This window comes from Rhipicephalus microplus, chromosome 1 (assembly GCF_043290135.1).
Source record: "Rhipicephalus microplus isolate Deutch F79 chromosome 1, USDA_Rmic, whole genome shotgun sequence".
Lineage (NCBI taxonomy): Eukaryota > Metazoa > Arthropoda > Arachnida > Ixodida > Ixodidae > Rhipicephalus > Rhipicephalus microplus.
Genome location: NC_134700.1, coordinates 105,495,291 through 105,512,351, shown reverse-complemented (window position 1 = coordinate 105,512,351; position 17,061 = coordinate 105,495,291).

Sequence of the window (17,061 nt, the reverse complement as noted above, 5' to 3'; positions counted from 1 at the left end):
CGTCACGGGCTGCTCCTCCACTGTATCTCGCGGTCGCTGGGTTGGCGAGGGCTCTATCTTAGGGCCTTCTCCCAAACATTCCGGATCATTCGGTCCTCGCGCCCCGTCGATGTTTCCGATGACAAGGTCGTACAGGGGGGTCGTCATACACAAAGCAGTAACCTTCCCGCTGAAGTACGGGGTTTCAACCTCAATTTCTGCTTCGGGAAGCATTCGAACCGTATGGTCAGTTAGGCAAACTGGTTTCGTTTTGCCTGTTAACTCACTTTCCCGTACCAAATTTCTCCGCACGATAACAGTGGAGCTACCGGTGTCTCTTAGAACCGTAATCTTCTTGCCTGCAACCTTTCCAGGTAGCGCTGGCATTCCCTTCGTAACACCGGTTGGCTGTTTTGACATTACAGCACCCACAATAAGAATTTTCTCCCCATTCTTCAACTCTACGAATCCATTGGTGACGGCATTATTATGAGAATTCGGTGCCGCTTGCACACAGGATATCTGGTGAGTTTGACTCGCTCCGTTTCGACATGCGTCTGCTTTGTGCCCAGTCTGACCACACTTAAAACACTTTACTGCCGTAGGGCTCGTAAAGATCGTTCGACAGTTTTTCGCGCGATGACCCACTCGGTTGCACAGAAAATATCGCGGAATGCTCTCTGGTGCACGCTTCTTTTCTTCGGGAGCCAATTTCTTCAAAACATCGGGACAATCCTTCTTGACCTTGGCCAAATTAGTTCCACCTTGCGCTTCCAAGAATCGATCAGCCAATTCAAGCATTATTTCAAGTGACTCAGCCTTCCTCTCATTCAAGTACAGCGACAGGCTTGGGTGGCAACTAGTAAGAAATTGTTCTCTAATTAGGAGCTCTCTAAGTTCATCGTACTCCTGCGCTGTCCCTGAAAGTTCAATCCATCTGTCGAAATATTGGCAAAGTTGGGCGGCATACTGCGTAGCCGTCTCACCATCTGCTGGCTTTCCTGTCCGAAATCTGTCCCGGAAACCTTCTACAGTAAACCTAAATCGCTTCAGCAAAGCAGCTTTCACCTTTGCATAGTTGGCTGCATCGGTCGGCGTCAGCCAACCGTACACACTGAGCGCTTCACCACTCAAGCAAGTACTCAAAGCAGTTGCCCATTGATGTTCCGGCCAATTCTGCCTCTTCGCAATCGTCTCTAATCGGTGAAGATACGCGTGAAGGTCGTCCTTCCTTTCATCAAACGCCACGAGCAACTTGCTTGGGTTCAAGCAGAACCATGATCTTCCCGTTCGCTGCTTTCAACTCTAGGTTGGACGGGAGTTTCACTTCGCTGTTGCAAACGGAGTCGCTCGAGTTCTATCTCTAGCTGTCGCTGCCGTTCCCTTTCCTCTCTTTCTTCTTTCGCCTTTCAGCTGCCAGTCTTTCTTTCTCCAGCTCCCACTTCAATTGCAGCTCCCATTCTTCTTTCGCCCTTTCAGCGGCCAGCCTTTCTCTCTCCAACTCAGCTGCTCTTTCTTCCTTGGCCCTCTCAGCTGCCAACCTCTCTCGCTCCAACTCAGCTGCTTTTTCTTCCTTGGCTTTCTCAGCTGCCAACCTCTCTCGCTCCAACTCAGCTGCTTTTTCTTCCTTGGCTCTCTCATCTGCCAACCTCTCTCTCTCCACCGCCTCTCTCCTTCTGGCTTACCCACTTCCGTAGTTCAGCGCCAGAAAGACCCATCGTCTCACCAAGAGCTACTAACTTTTTGAGATCCATTTTGTCTCGCCAATAAAACCTTGCCGCGTGTAAATGGTATCTGCCTAAATCACTCTATCGGAACACTCCCCTGCGCTCGTTAACGAGAACACTGAACAACAAACAAAATCGTTCCGATAGCACTATCAACAAATCGAGGCTCTTTCTTACTACTTTGGACACACTGTGCACCAAAAGGTCCTGTGTCGCGGACGCCAGATTAATTGTCACACAGGTCCGTTAATGAGGGAGGCAATCGCTGGGCTAATTCCAAGGGCCGAGGTATCGGCCCTCTTAATCGCACCACAAAAGCGTGGACAATTTAGATGTGGTCCTATTTGGCGCGCCAGCGGATGCCGGCTGTGGCCCGAAGAACAAGTCAGAGCCGAGAGTTGATAAACAAACAAAATTATTATCTCAATAAGAGCAGATCAAACCAACACACAAGTATGCACACTCCACAATAGTTGCATACAATATGTCACCAATCAGACAACGTACTACACAGTACAATCAGCCACACTCGAAACAACGGACACAGACAACAATACGCACTACAATGCAGTCGCATGCATTGAACAACCAAGACACTCAAAGACTAAAAAGATAGAAAACCTATTCAGTCCAAAGTTCTTGGAGCAAAAGTCTGGATGATACTCTTCCGAGAATCATTCACTCAAAGTCCAGTGTTGTGGTCGTTCCACTGCCCCGAAGTTTCTCTTCCAGGAAACCTCGCCGAAGTTTCTCTTCCAGGAAACCTCACGTCTTCAATAGGCCACTCTCCAAGCTTCAAACTTCTTCGCCGGAAACACGTCGGCTTCACACACGCAGCTGTTGCCACGCGTCCTCGCTCGATAGCGGTAGACACACGCTCTTGCCTGTAGCTCGAGCCTTCACCCCACAGGTGGAAACCCTCTTCTTCTTCTCCTGCTTTGTCTCTGCGGACAAAACCTTCGCCGACTACACGGCGGAATCCCTACGCGCTCAGGCGCTAACTTCCGTCTTCTCCTGCTTTCTCGTCTCGGCCGCTCGATTAAATACCTTCTGCGCGAGATTCCAGAAGGTTCTCGTCATTTCGTCGGCGCGATACGCAGCGAAGGCTGGGGAGAGGGCGAGACGGTTGGATTGCCCTCAGCGATGGATGACTCAACCCGGCGTGACCACGCCTCTTTCGTTCTAGAAATTGCGTGGGCTTGCTCGGCCGCCGATGTGGGGTGAGAAGGTTCGTCGGCGAAGCCATGCTTCCGAGGGGAGAGCGCACGCCCGGGGAGCCTTGGATGTTTGTTTTCTTTTTTTTTCTTTTGACCTCCCGGCGTCTTTCCCGCGCGTTATCGCAAGAATTTGGCGGCACGCCCGTTTTTAGCGCTCGTTCTGTGACACCAGGTCACTTTTTCCAAGTTAGCGCAGCATCAACAGGCGCTTTGTTCACATTTTAAAGTCACCGAGCCACTGCTTGCCATGCTAGCGAGGCACGTTTTGGCAGTTCTAAATAAAGTATGGCGTCTCTGGAAGAGAGGGTATACCGCCGAAGGCACCTGGATGTGAGATAGACGTGCTCTCGTCTATACCATGCATCAAGTTTATGAGCATATATTGCAGCAGACTCATTTTTAGCAAAAACGGTAAAACGTAGTCTGTGATGATGTAATATGTGTTACAAGTTTAGCGATAAAGATATCTTTAGCAAATGTGACAACAAATTAAACAATCGAAAACATTCACAAGTTGTGTATCTTATTAGCTGTACAAGTCTAAAAGCCTCATGAAATGAGCAAGACTGTAACGAATGAAAGGAAGGAGATACGTCTAGATGCAAAGCAGTGCCTTTTCGATCACAGGCAAGCACACCCACATTGGGCATGATTGCGCCGTTTTCGTAGCTAGTCTCCGAGTGATTTACCGGCATTGAATTTTCACGCTGGAAGATGCGCAGCTGGACGTCGGTTAAGAATAGCAGCTTACAAGATCCACAGGTTTTAGACACGTTCGCTTTTGCGTAGCGACATGTAAAGTCTGACAGACAAGCTCGTATTGATAGATCAAGCTGAATTATAATGAAGCTTTGTATTTCGATCAATAAAAGTACTGCGTCTAACCACGGTAAAATTTGATTATAATAACCGATAGAAACGCAACTCATTCGGATGAGCTGCTACTTTTCGAGCATCAATACAATCTCCATACTTGCATTCAAAGAGTAACGCTTTTGTATTAACAGTAAAACTAATACAAAAAAATTTCCTCAGTTTTCATGAAGAACAACGCGGAAACCATTTTTCTGATGGGGCATCCAGACCATTGAAACTGTTGAAATGAACTGGATATTACACTTTATTGACAAGAAATTTAGCGGTGTGTAAGACAAAGCTTTCCTTGCTGGCCTCATCACAATTTGAACTATTTCAGCTGATGTGCCAAGATATCACGAAGCTTGTTCAAGCTGGGTTCTAGAAATGCTTACCTACTAACCAAGCACCAGAGGAAGTCAACAGGGAAGACCTGTTTTCGACTTCTACCAATAAAAACAGGGATAATTTGTTTTTGCCCACTGTTGCACAGGAGACCACGCTTAGTAGTTTAAGCAAGTGTAGAAACAGCAGGATGGTGTCACCACTCCTTTTTATAAAAACCAAAAAAAATCAAGCAATTAGCTTACTCCACTTATAAAATAATGACTACAATTTGCGAAGTCTAAAAGGGCATTTTTAGTGTTCGATTTCAATAAATGTGGGCGACAGATACAGCTGACGTACACTGTGACGGACTCACTCAAGTAAAAAATACGATAAACATTGATGACATCCCAAATTATCATATGGAATCATCCTTCTTGCACCACAATCAGAACCAAAGTGAAAATCAAATATTTTTGTTCTGAGCACTGATTGCACGCACTACTGGCCTTAGCCAGCCCCATGCGAATATTTCTGCTTCTTTCACTTGAAACAATGGCTTGGGGCGCGATTTGAAGAGAGTGAGAAATTCAAGATCATCGTTCGCAACAGGTTCAATTACCAGATGGCAATCTTTTATGCAGGTTGACTAAATAAACTGCTGTGACGGTTCGAAAAGTGGTAAAAACTTAGGACTAATTCTGTAGAAAAGCAAAGTAGGTTTTAGCTACACTAAGCCCACCGACAAAAACTTTTGCTAGTGAATGTTTACATGTTCAGAATAACTAAGCCTACTGACGAAAACTTTTGGTAATGAATGTTTACATGTTTAGAATGTAATGACCCTCAGTTATTGAATGACTTTTAAGGTTTTTATTCGTTTCGTTGACAGGTAAATAAATAACTTTTTTGTGACAATGGTGCCTAGTCATAAAAGACGCTGCTCCAACTGTGGACAACGGCAAAAGCTGAATTCAAATTTCTATTCACTACTTCTTACTGCCTGCCTCACTCTTAACAGGGCTATAATACAAATTGCAGTAGGGGCTGACAGGCGGGCTAGTTGGTACAAATTCATGATGGAATAATTGGAAGCGCAAACCAACGGGACACAAGAGGAGAGACAAACAAGCGCCAACTAAAGCTTTCAACGAAATGTCAAGATTTTGGGATTTCTCGAAGAAACCAGTAACAAGGAAACGGGCCACAGCGGTCGCGTTTCGATGGAGGCGAAATGCGGGAGGCTCGTGTACTGTTCGATGTTAGTGTAAGAACACCACATGCTCGAAATTTCTGGAGTCGTCCGCAATGGCGTCCCTCGTAATTGTAGCATGGTTTTCGAACGTTAACCTCGCATGTAGTATTACTATAAAACAGGAGAACACATTTTGCCTTATTTTCTTTTCAATGTCGTTGGTTCGTCCAGAGGAATAGGCGTGCGCACAAGGGAGAAGGCGCACAATCTTTCCCGTACGCTTACTCATCACAGGCTTCTGACTGCAATAGCGGTCGAAGGCCCCGGATGTTGCAATTCAAGGTCTGTTTACTTTTCATCTTCATTCAAATTGTCAAAACTTGTATAACTGAATCAGGTGAAGAGAAATGTGTAATATGTGTGCAATAATGCTTATGTGTACAGTGATCATCGTGTACAGTGATGTGCCCTTTGTTTTGCGTATGTATGTAAAGTGTTTCAGTTTTAAATGTACTGCTGATCTAATCCAAATAAAAAAATTTAGGATTCTCACCCACGCAATTTATTGTGTCCATGTCATGAAGTATGGGAAAAAGTCATAACGAATACTAAGATGTATATACATGAGAAGTTACAAAGAGCAAAAGTGTTGAATGGGTTATCACAACTAATTAGCCAATTTTTTGGCCAAGATGTAGCTAGCGTTCTATGTGCGTTACTTTCAACCCCTAAATTTCTTGCGCGCTTAGCGCCAGCGCTAATGTTATCGCATAATAAGGTCCTCGTGAGCGGCGGAAAAGAAACTCAGCATGTACTCTTGACCGCCTACGACTGTGATGGAGGTGTAAATATTGCGCGGACTTCTTGACGTAATGGGCGGTTTTAGAGAAACTTCCCGTCACCCCCGCAAATATCGGCCAGCCAACTGGGATATTGCCACAGACGTGCTGCTTCGCCTTTGCTACATAATCCTGAATGCTGCATGCTTAATGAATTCAATCATAAATTTTTTAACGTAGAAAGGTCAAAGAACGATCTGCTTCATAAAAGCTGCATTCGTTGCCATAGCTGGGCTAAACTGGCTTCTTTCTTACCGAGCTTGAACTAGGGTGGCTCCGAGCTCTACCGGCTCTGCTGCGCCGGCGGGGCATTAGTTGCTAGCGCCATCTGCTGAGGGGTTTGAGAAGCAGAGCTTTGTCGCGAAGCGAAGAGCGGTGACGTTCTCTCACCTAAACTATTCTTATACCGTGGTTCGAGCCATCAACATGTAAAAACACTAGAAAACTTTTATTATACCAATAAAGTGCTCTCAGTCATCGTTCTGTTAAAATTAACATACCTCTAAAAATTCCTTGCCTTGTGTCAGGTCTTTTACATGAAACAAATATTATCACAGTAAAAGGACGGTATTTTAACTTGGTTAGGTAAAAACGCCCAGCCCTAAGTATTTTTACTGGAGGAAATCTCTCCATAACGGTTTATTTAAACTGGGAGCCTCTTGTTTTCGTTGCTGCTCGCAGAAGCCTGCCTAGAGTGATCACAACATTTTGCAACATCAAACATAGATGAATTTCTTAGAAGCTGAACACAGCCGAACAGCAGCATTTCACCGCGAATGAGATTTCAGATGCGTAACTGAAGCCCTTCGACAAGCTAATGATGATGGTCATGGACTCAAAGTGAAAAAAAAAGCAAGTGAATGCAATTTACTGATTACGTTTTGTTTTGATTGCGTAATTCTGTCATGTAAACAAACATGCCTGGAAGCCTAAATATTGACACACTTTTCAACAATAAGGCTCACTGCCTGCACGCATGTCAGTGCTTGTTTTTGGCACATCATTATCATCTGCCTGACTACATCCACTGCAAGGCGAATTCCTCTCCCATGATCGGCTCAATCAACCGGGTCTTGTGCTTTCTGCTGACACGTTATACCTGCGAATTTTTATTCTCATCAGCCCCCCTAACTTTGTCTCCCATTCGTGCACTTCGCTTCTCTGAGAATCCACTCAGTTACTCTTGATGACTGGCGGTTATCCTACATACGTGCTACTTGCACGGCTTATGTGCGTTTCTTCTTTTTAGTTTTAGCTATAAAATTCTTAACTCTGGTTTGTTCCCTGACCAACTCTGCTTCCGTTTTCTCTCTTAAAAACTACACCTACCATTTTCCTTCTTATTTCTTCCTTTGTCGTCCTCAACTTAAGCTGGGCCTTGTGTGTAAGCCTCCAGGTTTCTGCTTCATAGGTAAGGACCGGCAAGATGAAGCTGTTATATACCTTTCTCTTGACAGTTAGATGCAGATTATCATTCGCGAATTGAGAATGCTCGCCGAATGTAATACACCTAATTCTTATTTTTCTACTTACTTCACTCTCATGGTTCGGTTCCGTGGTTGATGACACTGCGAGACCTGTCTCGCTTTATGAAGGGACGCGTTTTCGCACAGTTACTTTCTTTTAGAACTTTGGCAATGTCACACCTAACATGCATGCGGTATCAGTAACTTTGTTTCAGTTCTACTGTAGCTATACCTGCCACTGCCTTGCAACATTCTTCATAATCAAAGCGATATACACTCAATGCGAAAAAATTGCTGCTAACTATGCACTACTACAGACCCATTTGTTACCTAGTTATATGTGATACGCGATGCAAAGTTTGACACGTAGACTGAGATACAGTGTTTGTACCCCATCACAAGCACTGTCCAAGAAATTTGAAGGCTGCACGTTTCCTGGTAATTGAGTAACTGACTAAGCAAGAACCAACAATCTGTGCACACAATTTTGTAGAGCTTGAACATACCGTATACTATCATTGCTTTTCAGTATAAGGCTTTCATTCGTTCACCTGGTACATTGGGGGCCCATGGGGTTTTCACTCTGGAAACTGTTGAGCTTCTCACGACTTCATGTCAGTAGCTGCGAAATCAATAGTTTCTATTTTGTCCAGTTTTTTGACATGAAAAAAAACAACGTCATAAGAAAGTAGAAGACAAATAGCTAATTGAAAATAGGTGCAATTATTAAAGTGTTTTAACCGTACCTTGCGAGGATTTCAGCCCATGAGCTTGCTTTCAGTGATGCCACATTTTCGACTGACTTGAGGTAGGTTCGAAGCGATTAGGCATGCAAGTGTACACTGATATCAGCAGTTCCTTGGAGACTGCGGTTGATTTGTAAGAAAAAAAACAGTTCTGGTTACCCAGCTAGAAGCTTGAACGGATTTGTGATGCATGAGTGAGAAGAATGTATATGGCAACACTGCATAAAATTAAGGGAGCGTGGACATCACAATGCTTTTTTTCTGAATTTGGCTTGTGCATGGCGTTTTAATGAATTTCTTTTGAAGGCGTTCTTAATAGTAAAAAGCTAGGTAATTGCGACTGGATGTACTATATGGTTATGGTTCAAAAAAATTTAATATGATTGAGTGCAAACTTATGAAAAAAGTAGAAACGAGTATATGTACTCCGACGCCCCTGCAAATATAGACCGAACTTCAGGCCTCTCAAGATTTTTGCATCCGTTTCTTCAACCCACGCATCAGGAAATTGGAAAACTACCGGGATAACGAATGCGCATTGCGGATTGGAGTTCCTAGAAGGATTTTGTCGAGGGTTCTCGCGGGCCCACTGCTTAAACACCGGGACTGTGTGGTGACTTATTGTCTACGGACAATACGGTAGCTATGCACCGTGCGCGCCCTTCAGACTAATAGCATGCGGGCAGCAGAGGGCCTCTTGTTGGTTCTGTACATGTAACCTGCTGTAGCGTCGGTGATTCCATCAGCCCGCACTGCTCCCGGCCTCATTACTGCGTTCTGCCCGGATGACCAGCTGCGGCGTCGGAGGGCAATTGGGAGGCCCTGAGATAGAGATGGTAGACAGACGGAATGGAAAAAGAAGATCGTGTGATGAGATTGACACTGTAAAACGATGGAATGGAAAAAGAAGATTTTACAATGCGAAGAGATAGCGATGAGAGTCGATGAGCTGATGACTGAGGCAGTGATGGTATGATGGAGTTGGCAATTTAGGGATGGGAGACGAGGGGGCGATTGATTGGGATGTTATGCGAGAGGGCTAAGATGTAAATGACTGAGAGAGACAACGAAGGCGACGATGACAAAGACAATGAAGACTTCTACGAATTGGACAGTGACCCCAGAAAGACCTGAGCCCCGACTCGAACAGCCAGCTTCGAGGCTCCGACAACCTGTACTTTTCGTGAGACGAACTTCAACTTTCTTACTCAGACGAGTTTTGTGGGATTTGATGCGGCGTATTAAGACGTGTGGTGGTTTTAATAATTAATAACTATCACACATGCCGTCGTGTGTTTCCTTTATATCTACGCACCCATGCATAGTCGCAGTTGCTTTGCTTATGCATCCTGTGGGGCACGTTGCGAGTGTTTTGCTGACGTGTTATAATTTTGCGCAGCAGAATTGTCGTATGCGGGCAGCGTGTGTTGGCGCCATTTGCACTTGCCAATAATGAAAGTGCGTCAGTAATTAGGAAAAGGTCGTGGCGTCTCTTACTTTCTGGCCACAGCATGAATCCCTGTGTGTAGAAAGTGGCTGAGATGTATAGCCAAGAGGGAACCGAGAAAAGGGGTTGTTGAGTGCTCTTTTCTCTCTTTGGCGGTCGGTAGTGGGAAACGTATCAGTACTAAAGGTTCACTCGGTCATACACTAGAACACAGCGAGCTAAGAGCGTGCTGCCATATTGAAAAGCGTGTGGCGCCATCTGTTGCAAGCGTGGCGAAGCAACACCCAGGCACTGTCACGCGAGTAGATGCTTCGCAAACCAAACGTGAAACTACATAACCCGAGTCCGGCTGTAAGGGTGTTTTGCGCTTTTCCTTCCCAAGAACTTTACGCTAATTTTATGTGAAACGTCGAGAAGGCCTTCCTCGAGTGTCCGGAATGTCTACCGCACGTGCATTGCACACTTCGGAAGCAAGTTCATCAGCTACGAAGTATTACGATTGAAAGAAATGCGACCAGCGGAAATTGTTGCTTTCGACTCAGTCGTACTGCGGTGTGCCTTGGCTATGGCAAGGAAGAATTTGTGCTGTAAGTCGGCGTCAGCGTAGTGCTAGAATCTCACTGCAGCTTACGCTCATCCACTGCATGTACTTATCATTTGCCACTCATGCCGGGCACTCGTAACACACACACGTTGCAGAAGTGCCAACCAGAACAAGATTTTAAAATACTACAGGGACGCTGGCCGAAGGCACAGATTCGCCTGTTTACTTAAGACATTTCAGTTCAAAGCAATATTTTCGCGCCGTTCACGTATCTTTGCATCGCTATAGTACGCCGTTACAATTGTATATGTGAGCGATGGTTGCATTCAGGTGTGAGTCGTAATATATCCTATTACTGTCATGCAGCTTGCGTAAAAGTACGGCAACGATCTGGTGCTGCATACTATACAGGCATACGGTACGCAAAACGCTGCTGTAAAGCGGAACAGCTGTCGTCACACTTGAAAAAAAAACGCAATACCTTTATTTACTCGTACACTTTTACTAGACTCGTAGTTTTTGCTGCTGATTGCGATTATGTCTACTTGCCGCGGAGTTCAGTGTTTCTAGTTGCGGATGGAAATTTGTGCAATCAAGGTACACCACACCAGCACAATTGCTGCATTGTGCTGGGATCTTCACTAACAGTGCTTAGTAATATCTTACTTTTGGTTTGTTTTTTTTTTTCATCCGAATATGGCTCAGTGGTACTCAGGTGACTTAAGAGCTAGCGAAGCATGAATAGGCACATTGCTGAGATTGAAAGTCACAGAGTCACTGCTTGCAATGCTAGCGAGGCACGTTTTTGCAGTTTCAAGCACATTAAGGCATCTCTGGGAGCGAGGGTATACCACCGAAGGCACCTGGGTGCGAGATAGGCGTGCCCTCGTCTCATGCATGCGTTGAATGTATGAGCAAATATTGCAGCAGATTCATTTTGAGCAGAAACGGTAAAACTTGTGCTGTGACGATGTATTATGTGTTACAAACTTCAGCGGTAAAGATATTTTTACCAAATGCGACAGCAAAGTACACAATCTGAAATATTCACAAGGTGTGTGTCTCATTAGTTGTACAAGTCTGAAAGCCTTATGAAATGACAAAAACTCTAACGCAAGCAAAAGAAAGGGGCCATGTTTAGATGGAAAGCAGTGGCTTTTCATTTACCGGCAAGCACACCCACATTGTGCATGATTATGTCGTTTTCGTAGGCAGTCTCCGAGCGATTTGCCGGCATTGAAATTTCACGCTGGAAGCTGCGCAGCTGGACGTCAATGAAGAATAGCAGCTGACAAGATTCACAGGCTTTAGACATGTTGGCTTCTTCGTTACGACACGTCTAGTCAGACACACAAGTTCGCAGTGATAGATCAAGCTGAATTACAACGGAGCTTTGTATTCCGATCGATACAAAGTACCGCATCTAACTGTGGTAAAATTTGATTGTATCAACCGACAGAAACGCAATTGATGCCGATGGGCTGCTGCTTATCGAGCATCAATATAATGTCAATGCTTGCACTCAAAGAGTCACCGCTCTTGTAATAATATTAAAACTAATACAAAAATATTCTCCTCAGTTTTGATGAAGAACGACGTGGTAACTATTTTTCTAAAGTGGTACACAGGTGACTTCTTATAAGCTAGCGCAGCGTGCACAAGCGTATTTTCTCATTTTAGAGTCCCAAAGCCACTGATTACCATGCTAGTGAGGCAGGAATTGGCAGTTCCAAACAAGTCATCCTGTCACTGGGATATCCTAAAATATAAATTCAGCCTTGTTCTCGGCCCCTTACTGGGAAAATGCACACTAACTTATCCGCACAATAAAATAGGAGTAAGTAGTTCCACACTACGTGCACAGGAAAAAACTTGACAGTTTCCCGGACTGGTTTGTCGTTTGAAAGTTGAAGGGGGTGCTCCTTCGTGGCTCAGTGGCTAACGCTTTGCACTGACAATTGATCAATGTCGCACGCCGAGGTCTTTTTCTAGATTATTTTTCTTTCTTGCGTTTTCTTATATTTAGATACGCACACTTCTACGGTGAATAACGGCGACGTCGCTGACGCCATCGACAAAAAAAAAAACAACGAGAGTGTCGATGCAATTTCTATCGCAATCAAACACGACCATTCGAAACATAGCAACGGCAAGCCACCTATATACAGCATGTACAGCTGGCGGTCCGCAAATCTCAATAACATCATCGCATTTTCGTGATCGTTAGTGGGTGCGTTGTGCATAGATTGACCTTAGGTGCTACCTTTAGATAGCAGAGCAGTGCATTGTTTGCTGAAACCACTAGCAACCATGCACTGCAAAAAAAACTGTTGCACAGGTAGCGCCAGGGAAAGTGGTCGCCTTCCACGTGCAATTTATCAAGTGAAAGTCGTGCACTCCGTAACTCGTTAGCTGTGAAATAGTGCTTTTATTTTCTTAAGGTTCTTGTCGTTAGGTTTTGACAGCAAAGTATTTGCGTGCACTCAGCACTGTTACCGAAAACACACAGAAATAATCAATAGACTCGGCTTGACTGAGCGCTCCTTTAATACCGGGGGGCCTATAGGCTCTGCCTCTGAGTTGTTTAAATTCCATCGCTGAAGCCACTTGACTATGCGACAGCGTTGGTGCACATTATTTGGCACTACGCTACGCTTTACCGCTTTGCATTACCTGACAGACTAAATAATTCTTTAAGCTCTAGTAGCAGAGTCCTGAAATCGGGTGTTCGTTTTTTCTTTGCCGCTTGTTGAGACGCTTTGTCGATCGGCAATAGGCTTAGGCAAGTCGTCTGCAAAAACAAAGCATGGCTTCACCACGTATCTATAGTTGCTAACCGGGCAACATGGCAGACTTATACGCTACTCTGCTCCCGCAGGGAGCATATACAGTCACTCTAGTTATGGATGGCGCCCTCTAACGGTGATTGTACCACACCACTCTGCGCATCACTGCGCAAGCTTGCCTGCACTTGGCGTGTTCATATTGCGCGTGGATGTTCTATAGCGTAATGGCTCACCCGCGCGTGCACTCATTTTGCGAACTGGGCGCTGTGTATCTCTTGTGCTCCTACCGCAAGCTTGCTTTGAAGTTTCAGTAAGAAAGCAAAACATGAAGGTCACTTCGCTCGCACGTTCACCCACGTTTACGAAAGGAGTGCGCTGCTCACACACGAGGAAGTAAGAATGGCGACTGTTGTTCGCGCTCGTCCTGTGTGTACCTGTGCGCTCATTTCGTGCGTGTTTCTTCCTGTTTGAGTAGCGTGCTTGGGGTGTTGAGCAGTGACAGTCGTTACTCCACGCTGATCATGTGTATGCTCATTTCGTGTGTGCCTTCTGCTTAAAGTGTGTGCCGCAAGTTTCGATCTACTTGCCCTTCGTCGGGTCACATTGCAATTTGTTGCTGTAGCATTCATTCTTTCGCCCTTCTGGCGAAACAATGCACATAAGTGCTCAACTACATCCGCATGTACACGTCTCACTTATGCTTTACACCAATTCCTTACAAGAGGGATAAACAACGTTCAGATCTCTTTATATCTAATCTTTCCCTTTCTCTCGGCTACTTTTTATATCTTTTTCGTATATATCTTTGCTTCCTTATTCTAAGTATTACTTTCCCTTTCTCATGTGTTTGTAATTTTTCGCCCTTTTCTATCTATCTATCTCCGCCGCGTTGTCTTCCTATCTAGGATTTTTTCTCTGTGTTTCTTTCCGCTTTTTTTGTTTTTCCGAAAACCATACCTTGTGCTCCTCTGGGGTGCTTGTTAAACTGAACATTTGCCTCGTTCAACTGTTGGTTCAATATAAGTACTTTAGTTTTGTAAAAAAAATTGTAGTACGACTCCTCTGGTACCCTAAAATTTCCCCTGTTTCGAGTATTTTCTTACACGAGTAGAGTGAGGATAAGGCATTATTTTACTACCAACGAAACACATGGCTTCAACGGTACCATTTAAAAGAAAAACAAAACTATATTTTCAAGTGGAGGAATTGAAAAGGGTTACTAAGCAGCATGTTGGTTGGGACCCCAAGTCAAGGACCGCAGTGGCTTACGCCACTCGCCCAACTTGTCTCGAAAGGGCTAATTGCATCTCTGGGTCCGAGCTGGCAAATTGAGCCTCCCACTCCTCCGAACTTCCTAAAATGGCGTTGCCTAAAATGTTTCAAATTATCTGGCTTTCGCTCATACTCGCAAGAGACATGACATAATGTTGCCAAAACGCTGCACCGCGGGAAAGCGTCACAGTACAGCGTATCTTGTATTTTGCCGAGCCGCGATGGATGTGAAAAGACTCCCGTCTGCGCCTAGTCGAGATACGTAGCGTCTCCTCCTTCAGGCGATTCATGGGCAGCGCTATAATGTTGTCGTGTGCTATGCTGGAACGAACAACTACCTGCAAAAATACTTCAACTTATTCGTTTTAACTTAACCAAGAGACACCTGTTGATTTAGTGCCCCGCGCACGCTCACCAAGAAGGGACTGAGAGAGCCGACGCTTCAGCTCGAGATTTCACGAAACTAAAGGAGCGTCAGCCTCCGGCAATCGAATCCCCTCCCCCGTCCCAACAAGACCACTCAGAAGCTTCAGCACAGCGATAACGAGAAGTAATACCGTGACCAAGAATATCGTAACTATTTATCAATAGGTCATCATAGTTATCAGTACAAGAACCGTTTTTCTGCAATAGGGAATAGTCCTGAATAAACATCAGAGGCAGTGCCTAGCACTTCCACGCTCTGTTGCATGTCTCTTTATTGATCGCCGTGGCAGTCTCCTGTCCAAGTCACTGTTTGTGCCAACGTGGTAATCGGCACACAACATAAAGTCTCATCACGAAGCAATGAGTAAGCAACGTAGTTACAAACATGATCACTGTTTTTTAAAGGCTAAGTGTTTTAATTGCGAAGCACTTTCAAAGAACTTCTGCGACTTTGACCATACCTATATATCTTGCCTCGTATGAATTCATTCTCTCCCAGCCTTATCGTTATTGGCAAGTACATCGAAATCGGTATGGCTTCACATGACCGTATAATGAACATAAACGAATACTTATATTGCAATCATAACCAATAATTATTATAAGGCATGATTTAAATGTTATGGCTTTGGTAAATTTATGACTGTTTTCTTCTTTTGGTGTTCCCCTATAATAGTATTGCATTGCAACTGTGAAGGTAACTGACAAGGTCTAGCGACTAAATCATGACACACAATCATGTTCACCGTCATATACATGTAAAGTTTTCGTGCCACTTACGATATATTATTGATTAGTTGTTTACCACATTCAGTGTAACAAAACAGTAGAGCATGACTAACATACATGACAAGTGGTAACATGAAATACTTAACAGGCATACCATGTTTGGCATGACATACATGCCATGATTATTGTGAGCTCCTCACTGCGCCAAATTATGTATTGGGTGACGTGAATGTATGAGAAAAATAAATGATTGGTGCTAACATGACAACGACGATGTTCATTACATGCACAGCTCAAATTACATGACATGCACGTTGTGTGCTCACGGGTGACTTGCTAGCTTTATATTCGCTAAATTTGGTATTCTGCAATGCGACACCTAGGAAAACATAAATGTTAGGTGCAACATGGAAATCATGACGCATATCATGTACAGTATGATTCTCATACCACGCTCATTGAGCGGTTCTGGCCGGTTCACTGGCTTGATATACACAGAACTTAGCTTCAGTGATGTCGTGACATCACAAACATAAATGGCAAGTGGAGGAGAGAAATCTCAGCGTACATGTCATGTACAACATGATCTACATGCTATGGATGAACATCAATAGCTTCATATTCATCACGATCGCTGTTGCGCAATGCGACCGTATACGACCACCATAAAATGCGAAGTTCTCATTTGTAAAAAATGTCTTGCATGCCATGTGCAGCATAGTTTCCACCTTTGGAGCTGCTTCGCATAACATCCATTACCACGATGCGTGGATTATGCTGTTTTTATGTGAAATTTGTTTTCTTATTTTGGGGAGGGAGTTCTGAGGGGATGGCGAGTGGGGTGAGAATTGAGGTGCGTGAAAGAAAACTCAATTACGCTGAAGCTTCGGCATACGTGTAAATTGCTTTGAGTGTTTTTAAAGTATTAACACAATGGCATTAAAAAGTTTGTTTCGCCAAAAAAAAAGGTGTTTCCATTGGCTTTGTCGGTTGTTAGCGAAAAAGTCACTGTTGTACTTGACCTAAAATTTATAGCTATTCAAATAACATAAATAATGCAAACTTTAGGTGGCAATTGAATTCGGCCTGTCTGCGTGGTCAGCACGTGTTCTACCACAGAGCCACAATGTTTCTTGGTGCTGCATTGGAAAACAACAATATACGAATGTTATGTAGCTGAAGGAGTCTTCTTGATGAATGATATTTCCACCTGATGTGAGCCGCAAGCCGTAGCCAGCCGGAAATGGCGAAAAGACAAATACGAAGTGTGTGTTAGCTCTTCGTTGATGATACACGTTCGCGTCTTTCTGCAAAACTGCGCCACGTCTTTTTCTGGCTTCTGGACGGCGCACGTGTGCAGTATGAGAACCGGGCAGGTATTTTAACATCAAGGAAAGACCTTAAACGCCAGCTTCTTGGGACATGAAAGTGTTCTAGAGGCCTGAAGGCTCCGCGTTATACAGAAAAAGGATTCATGCATCGTCTGAAAACTTTGCTAGAGATCAC